The 8,388-nt window shown below is 47.2% G+C and overlaps 1 long non-coding RNA gene across 1 annotated transcript in view; it reads left to right on the forward strand.

Moving 5' to 3' along the window:
• The first annotated feature begins 1,742 nt into the window (after positions 1-1,742).
• Positions 1,743-8,388, forward strand: part of LOC309846545 — a 762,900-nt gene continuing 756,254 nt past the window's right edge. Inside the window, exon 1 of the long non-coding RNA XR_014301990.1 lies at positions 1,743-1,806. This is a non-coding gene — a long non-coding RNA (uncharacterized lncRNA). The remainder of the gene's footprint in view (positions 1,807-8,388) is intronic.

The following is an 8,388-nucleotide window of genomic DNA, read 5'->3' on the forward strand; positions in this document are numbered from 1 at the left end:
CTTGTCCTCCTCCCCCTCCAGCTGCGGCGGCGGCCGCCCTGCCGCTGGAGCCCCGCTCGGTTCAAGATGAGTCATGCGTGACCAATCCCCTCCCCGCCAAGGCAGAGCGAGACACACACAGCGAGGCAGCGACCCAGAGACACACACAGACATATAGACACACAGAATCTCAGAGCTGCTGACACAGACTCAGACAGCTGACATACAAAGGCATCAGCAACCCCCACAACTTCCACTCAGCTCTCACTACCGCCCCTCCCTCCGGGGGTACCCACGGCCCTTAGGCACAGCCCCACTCGCAGGTACAAGAGGGACCCATGGTCCCATTCCGGCCGAGATGAAGTCCATAGAAAGTGGCACATTATAGTATGTTGATGTAGTTCCACTTCTGGTACATCTGTGTACCTACTGATGCCAACAATTACCTTTTCCCATCATTTACTTTAATACAAGGCATACATACACATACGTGCATACACACCTGCACACATGTCTCTGCTCCACAACAATCAGAAAGTGGAATGGCACTGAATGGGATTGGGTTGGATGGGGGATGGGGAGTTACTTGGTGTGTCTGTGTGTGTGTGTGGAGGGGGGGCAGTTGTTACCCTCAATTCTTCTGGGAGGAATTGCCTAGGATATCCCCATTCCCTGTGGGATATGCTGAGCTATCTGGTCTGATGTACACCTCACCTTCTATGGGGTTCTACTGATAGAGAGGTAGGGAAGGCTGGGGAGCCCAGGTATGTGGCTAGGACACACAGCCTCTAAACACACACACACACACACACACACACACCTCAGACTCAAACACTCCACAATATACACACACAAGTGGACACTCACAGCTTCCAGATCCCTTCTCCTCACACAGACTGAACCTAGACAGACACATGTAAATACACATCGCCTTTGAAAAACAAATATGCACACTCAGACTTAGATCCAATCTTCTCAACATCACAACAACCCCCTACCACCACCATTGTGCCTACCATCACAGTCCCTGATTGCCCTCATTTACAGATGTGCACCTCCCATAACTGTTTTTACACCTGTACATACACCCATACTCAAGAGAGCGCTGACACCTACAGAGCTCCAGACTCACATAAAACCTCATGTCCCATACTCGGACACCCACAGATATGCACATACATCCCTACAGATGTCAGTTTGTAGGCGAAAACAGCATACGCGCCTCTGCAGACACAGGATTCCCAATAGTCTCAGCCCCAATCACGCACACACATGGGCACAGAGGGCAGACAAAGGTATCTGCACACCAGTGTCATACCAAAGACCCACACTTATATCCCTAAAAGACACAAGTATTGTTCCTTTACAGACACCCAGATACACAGAATCAGCCCCAGCCCCAGCAAGCGCCATCTCCCACCTCCTCCTAGTCATTGACTGCTCTCAGACACAGAAATTCAGAGTGAAAAGTTTCTGTCTGAATCCTAGTCTTTTATACAAAGAGCACGATTGCAGTGAGAAAGCTAGTGAGATGTGTGCATATTCACGTGTGTGCACACACATAAACACGTGCACCCTTAAACATCCACATAACCACAGATGACCCACCTCCTCCCCCTCAATTATCTCTTTGCACCGAATAAACTCAGCTACTGTATTATACTTCCAGCCCTTGCAGCAGCCCTACAAGGAGGTTATGTTATTTTACTTATTTTTTTTTTAAAGATTTTATTTATTTATCAGAGAGAGAGAGGGGGAGAGAGCGAGCACAGGCAGACAGAATGGCAGGCAGAGGCAGAGGGAGAAGCAGGCTCCCCGCTGAGCAAGGTGCCCGATGCGGGACTCGATCCCAGGACGCTGGGATCATGACCTGAGCCGAAGGCAGCTGCTCAACCAACTGAGCCACCCAGGCGTCCCTATTTTACTTATTTTTAAAAAGTAGTTTCCATGGCCATTGTGGACTCGAACTCACCACCAAGAGATCAAGGGTTGCATGCTTTTCTGACTGAGCCAGACAGGTGTCCTTGTTTTTATATTTATTTTATAGTTGAGAAAACAAGCTTATAGGAGCCTCATTTCAGGCTGTGGCACTCACTCTCCAAAACCCAAACTCTTATACTTACTATGCGGGTCCGCTCCTGAATTTGGAGTAGATGCTCAGGAAATCAAAATTGGAACAAAAGGTGTTAATCTCAATAGTGAGAGAGACTCTGGGGTCAGATTATGTGATGTGAGTCGTAGCACTGCCCCTTATGATCTGGTAGCCCCTGGACAAGGTATTCAGCCCCTGGTTCAGCCTCAGCTTCCTCATCTGTGAAGTGGGGGTGATAACAGAGTCCACTTCTTTTATTATTATTTTTTTTAAAGATTTTATTTATTTGCCGGAGATCACAAGTAGGCAGAGAGGCAGGCGGGGGGCGGGGAGGAAGCAGGCTCCCTGCTGAGCAGAGAGCCTGATTCGGGGCTAGATCCCAGGACCCTGAGATCATGACCCGAGCCGAAGGCAGAGGCTCAACCCACTGAGCCACCCAGGTGCCCCGAGTCCACTTCTTATCCTTAGGAAAATAGAGCAAATGATCCATGTCAAAGGGTTCCCATTGTTACAGGATGGACTGGCTACATTTTCCAGGTGTTATTCTACTAGATGACAGTTTTTTTTTTTAAGATTTTATTTTTTTATTTGACAGAGAGAGAGAGAGAGATCACAGGTAGGCAGAGAGAGAGGGGGAAGAAGGCTCCCTGCTGAGCAGAGAGCCGGATGTGGGGCTCGACCCTAGGACCTGAGCTGAAGGCAGAGGCTTAACCCACTGAGCCACCCAAGCGCCCCATAGTTTTCATTTTTTTTTTAAATGGGGGATGGCAGGGCATCAATCAATCAAATAATCTAATATTCTTCTGAATAACTTACCTAAGGGAGCTGCAGAGCCCTTATTCCAACCCAAGACTTGCCTGACCTCAAAAGGGACAGGAGTAAACTTACTTTGGAAAAGAAATCTCTTTTCTAACAACTCCTGACTCTAGCAGAAAAGAGAGTCCATATATGAGTGACCGTGGCAAACTCGGGATCAGCATACTCAGTGCATTCCATTGCCATACATATTTTCTTCCTACAAGAGACTGTGGGCAAGTCACTTAGGCTCTCTAGGCCTTAGTTTCCCTACCCGTAAATGGAGGGATGACACTTATCTCTCAGGAGCGTAGTGATAGTAAACCACATATTAAAAACTAGTATTTTTGAAGTGTTGCCTCCGTTTCCGGCATAGTATAAACACCGTAGGTGTAGAATGTCATACAGAGCCTGTATGTCGTATGTCATCAGCATCATGCATGTATGAGGTCATAAGCATCCTGAAGGTACGATGTGATCTAATCCTTACCTCATTCTTTCTCCTGGTCACTAAACAGGATGTGGTCCTCTCATCCTCCAAGGTGAGTTTTGCCATCCTTCTCCACCTGAGTCTAGGTCCAAGGTTTGGGTTTAAAAAGAGGCTTCAAAAGTAACTGGATAAATCATGAGAGCTCCCCCTGCTTCACCCCCAGCAGCAGTTTCTGCCCACTGGGGTGTAATTCTAGGAAGGTAATGTGAGCCCAGGGGAGGCTAGAGACCCAGCTTCACATTTATTTACTCTGACAGCTAAATTGGTGAGCCAGGGGGGGAAGTTAGATGAAAGCCATTTCAGAGTAAATACTAAATAGAAGATTTAAACATTCAGGTTTGACAAATGGGAAATGAGCAATGGGAAGGGACACAGGCAGTACACGCTTTCCCAGCTCAGGACTCAGTCCTCACCCCATGACCCTCCTGGGCATTTCCCGTTTGAGTAGAAGAATATGGACTGTATGACCTGGGCAAGAAATTTGCTCCCCTGGCCTCGGTGTCCTCATCAGTTAACTGTGTGTGTTATTTGGATCAGATCACTGGGGAAGTAATGAAAAGAGCACTAGCCTTGGAGTCAGATAGACCCTAGGTCATTCTCAGCCCAGCCACTTCCTGGCTGGGCGAAGTTGGAAAAGTCACTTAACTGGACCTCCGTTTTCTCACCTATAGGGATGATATCAGTCTCAGAGGAGTAAATGAGATCATCAGTGTGAAAGGTCCTTTTAGACTGCACGTATACTGCGAATGTGGACAGTCGTAGTCACCTGGAGCCCCCTTTCACTTCTGACGTTCGCTGTGTGAGTTCAGGTCAGCGGGTGATAATAAAGCACTTGCTCCTTGCTGGGCTAGGCGCTGGAAACACAGAGTGAACCGTCCTGGTCCCTGCCCGCAAGGAGCGCAGTCTACGGGGAGAGAAGACAGCCAGCATTTGCAGTCTGACATGACAAGGGTTTCACAGCGGGGAGCACAGAAGGAGGGGTAGTTCACCTGGCTTATAGGGTAGGCACGTTGGGAAAGGCATCCGGCAGGAGTTGACCTTTGAGTGAAGTCCTAAAGAATGAGGGACTGTGACTCAGGCCAGGCTTGAGGGGAGCAGGGTCAGGATGGAGAGTGGGTGTCCAGTGAACGATTTGCTGGGTGAGGCTGGGCAGGAGCCAGATCTAGGAAGGCTGAGTGCTGGGTGGGGAGTTTGGGTTCATCTGGAAAGCTGTGCCTCTCCCAGCCTAACTGTCCAGAAAGCATCATCCATCCTGTCCCTTCAGGTGCGGTGTGGCACGGAGGCTGGGGATGCTGGGTCTGGAGTCGGGTAGCCTGAGCTCTACTTGACTTTATTACACGCTGGCTGCGGGAACTAAGGCAAGTGGCAATCTCTATGAGCCTCAGTTTCCTCAACCATAAACTAGGCATGAACAGAGGACCCGCAGGAGCTGCGATGGGCATGGAAGCCCGAGATACATCTCCAAGTTGAAAGCTTGGCACCGGTCTGGCATCCAGCAAGCAGGTGGTCACCCAGTGGGGGGTCACAAAAGCACAGAGAGATCTTATTAAGTGGTGAGTCCTCAAAGGGCTCCATGTCCCCTCCTTGCAGAACTCTGCCCTTGGCCACATTGTTTGAAGTAAATCTCTCCTATTAACCTTTTTTTTCCAGCAGAGGGTGAATAAGGCAAAAGAACAAGTTACGCTGAGATAAGTCTTGTATGATCAGCTAAAGAACATCAACTTTAACATATAAACTGGGAGGGGCCATCAAAGGCTTTTATGCATGAAGATGACATGGTCAAAGTGGGGGTTTGGAAAGATGACTGAAGGAGTGGTTTGAGGATGGATTTGAAGGGGTTGAGTCCCTCACTGAGCCCTGAAGATATTGTAGTGATCTAAGTGAGACCTGAGGAGGAGCTTGCAGGGAGAGGAAGGATGGAAAGAAGGAATATGATGAAGACATAATTGTCATGTCACTTCATTATGTTATATGTGATCATATATATATACTGGGTGTGTTATATATATATATATATATATATAACACACCCAGTCCCCAAATAATATTTATACACTGAAGCTGTATGTAATGTAGAACCATAGAATATATACTACTCATATATAGGATACATTTATTATATGTATTATAGGAGTCCATATAATATCACATATAACTAATATGTAAAGTTGGTTATTTAGGAGACAGGATGTGAGGGGCAGGGGAGTGGAAAATGTTAAAGAGAACTCGTAGTTTTCTGATTTTTCACTTATGACGTTGTTCCCCAACGCATGGAACACAGGAGTGATAGAGGAAGGCAAAGGGGAATAAGGAATTCAGTTTGGGTTCAATGTTCCGGGGGGGGTGTGCAGGTGTAGGGGCCCAGGAATGAACTGGATGGATATTAGGTCTGCGGTTCAGAAGATAGGCCAGAGCTCAAGAACGGAGCGCTGGGGACATCAGTAGAGGGATGGCAGCTGACGCCAACCGGAGTTGAGATTTTTACAGCATCGAGGGTTAACTCCCCATACAGAAGAGAGTTGATTCATCAGCTATTTGTTTTCAGGGGAAAGCAAGTTGTCCCTGAGACTCTTATTTTCAACGAGAATGATTTTCAACTTAGAAAAACATTTTGAATAATTTCTAAAATGACCAAAAAAATACAGGTACATTTTATTATTTATATTCCTATAAAATGTATGGTGATGTAAGCTAAAACAGAGTCAGGCATTTGAGAAACGGAAAGACAAGAGCGTGCCTCGGGGCCGGTAGGATGAGTAGGAAGATGTGTGTTTGACAAATGGGGCGGATGTGCGGGAGGGACTTCTCAGGCAGAAGGGACATCTTGAACAAGGACACGGGAGGTCTGGCAGATTGCACTGTAATCGGGGTGTGCAAGCAGTTGGGTCTGGTTAGGGGGAGAATGTGCTTGGAGCAGATTGTGGAAGGCCTCATACACCTGGCTTCTCCTATGGGTTTAGGTGTTCAGAAGCGTCTTAACTCCGATTTCGATGAGCTCTCCCTTGAATGGGCTTTGCTCTTCTTCCTCCAAAGTTTTTCTTAAACCTTCTGCCTGGCTGGATTTTAAACATCCTGTAGCACTCATCTCAGGTGTTGCTTCCTCTGGGAAATGGTCTCTGCCCTTACCTGTGTTTCCGGCTTGGTCAAGTGCCTGTCTTCTGTCCTTTACCAGCTCCCAGATCTTGTCTTTATCATGGCACACGATAGTGCGCAGGGTGCGTGTCTTACTCGCCACGCCTCGCACACAGAAGATGGTCAGCGCATGTCTGAGGAATGAGCAACTTTCCTTTGGATGAGATCACCCACCAGAAAGCTTTTCAATGGGGAGAGACCTGTTTTCAGAAGAGGAGAACTTAAGTGGTTTGATTTTTTTTAAGGCTAAAATTTTAAATTCTACTTCTAGCTTACAAATGTCGCAGGCCATACTAAAAATGAAATGCCATTCTGTATCATTAGTAATCCCAGCCGAGTAAGACCAAATGCCGAAGGAATACACAGACAGTCCCATGTCCTGGGATCAATTCTGACAGATCTGTTTTTTATACCTGGGATCCCAGTCTCTCTCCAGACATGACTAGGGAGAGGCTTCCTGAGAATGAACCAACTCAGATGAAAACACAATCAAGAGATCGATTCTTGACCCTATTGTTTGAACATCTGGACTTTTGGGTTGCGTGAGCCGAATAAATTTCTGTCATAAGGCAGTTGGAGTAGTGTTTGTTGCTTGAACTGGGTCCTGACAAGCCTGTTCACCTGGGCTATGAGACTGGCTCAGGGCATACCTGATGCCAAAGCTCTCTGGGTCTTAGTTTCCTCATGTGTACGAGGAGCGCATCTCGTCATTTTTTTTTCAGTGCATGTCATTATTTTTCAGTGCAGCGATGGTACTAGGCATGGACAGCCAGTCCTCCATCCCAAAAGATGTGATGAGGAACGGACAGTGCTCATCGCACGTTCTATAACTGTCATGCGAAAACAGACAGACATGAGTGCACGTGGCTATGTTCCAAGAAACATTTATTGTGACAGACACTGAAATTCAAAATTCATGTATTTTTCCTGGGGCACAACATGGTGTTCTTCTCTTTCCTCCATGTTTAAAAGTGCGCAAGTCATTCTTAGCTTTGTGGGCCACACAGAGTGAAGGGACGCTCCAGCTTGCCTGTGTAACAAATACCAAACTTTAGTGTTTGCAGGACTGGGTTCTACCTGGTGCTCTCCCATTAACTGTGTGATCCTAGCCAAGGCCCTTTTTCTCTCTGGGGTAATTTTTTTTTTTTTCTCTCAATCTGGGCCCATGGGAGGCCCTGTGGGTCAGCCTCTCAAGGCCCTTCATCTCTGAAGTACCACACTTTTGATTTTTCATCACCAAGTATTTACTGAGCATCTCTTACATATACCACATCTCTTACATATACCACACATCATTTTAAATGTTGGGCATAGAGGAGTGGATGAAAGTTCCTGCTCACATGGAACTTACATTCTAATGAGAAAAATAAGATGAAATAGATATCTAAAATTGGGTAGCAATAAATGCTGTTAAGAAAATGAGGAAGGGAGGGATTGGGAAGTGACAGGGCTGTGACTTTAGAAAGGGAGGTCAGGTGGCCTCTTGATCATTGATGTTTGAATGGAGACAGGAACAGATGAGGCAGTGAACTCTGTGGGACAGCTGATGCAAAGGCCTTGGGGTTGGGGCTCCCTTGTATTCAAGAAACACCAAAGCTAGTGTGGCTGGAGCAGTGAACAAAGGCGGTTAACAGTAGGCCCTAAGGACAGACAGGTGGTCGGGGTCAGGCCGTTCTGGCCCTTGGCAGGTCTCTGCATTTTATTCTAGGTGTGATGCAAAGCCACTCAGACAGGCATGACATGCTCAGATTTTTAAAAGGGTCATTTTGGCTGACTGTGTGGAAAACGGACCCTAACGAGGCACTAGGGGAGGCAGGGAGATCAGCAGGAAGGCACTGCAGGAGCCCATGCAAGAGATGACAATGGCTTGAGCAAAAAAACCAGTGGTGCTGGGCGTGCT

Source organism: Mustela nivalis, assembly GCF_964662115.1.
Source record: "Mustela nivalis genome assembly, chromosome: 13".
Lineage (NCBI taxonomy): Eukaryota > Metazoa > Chordata > Mammalia > Carnivora > Mustelidae > Mustela > Mustela nivalis.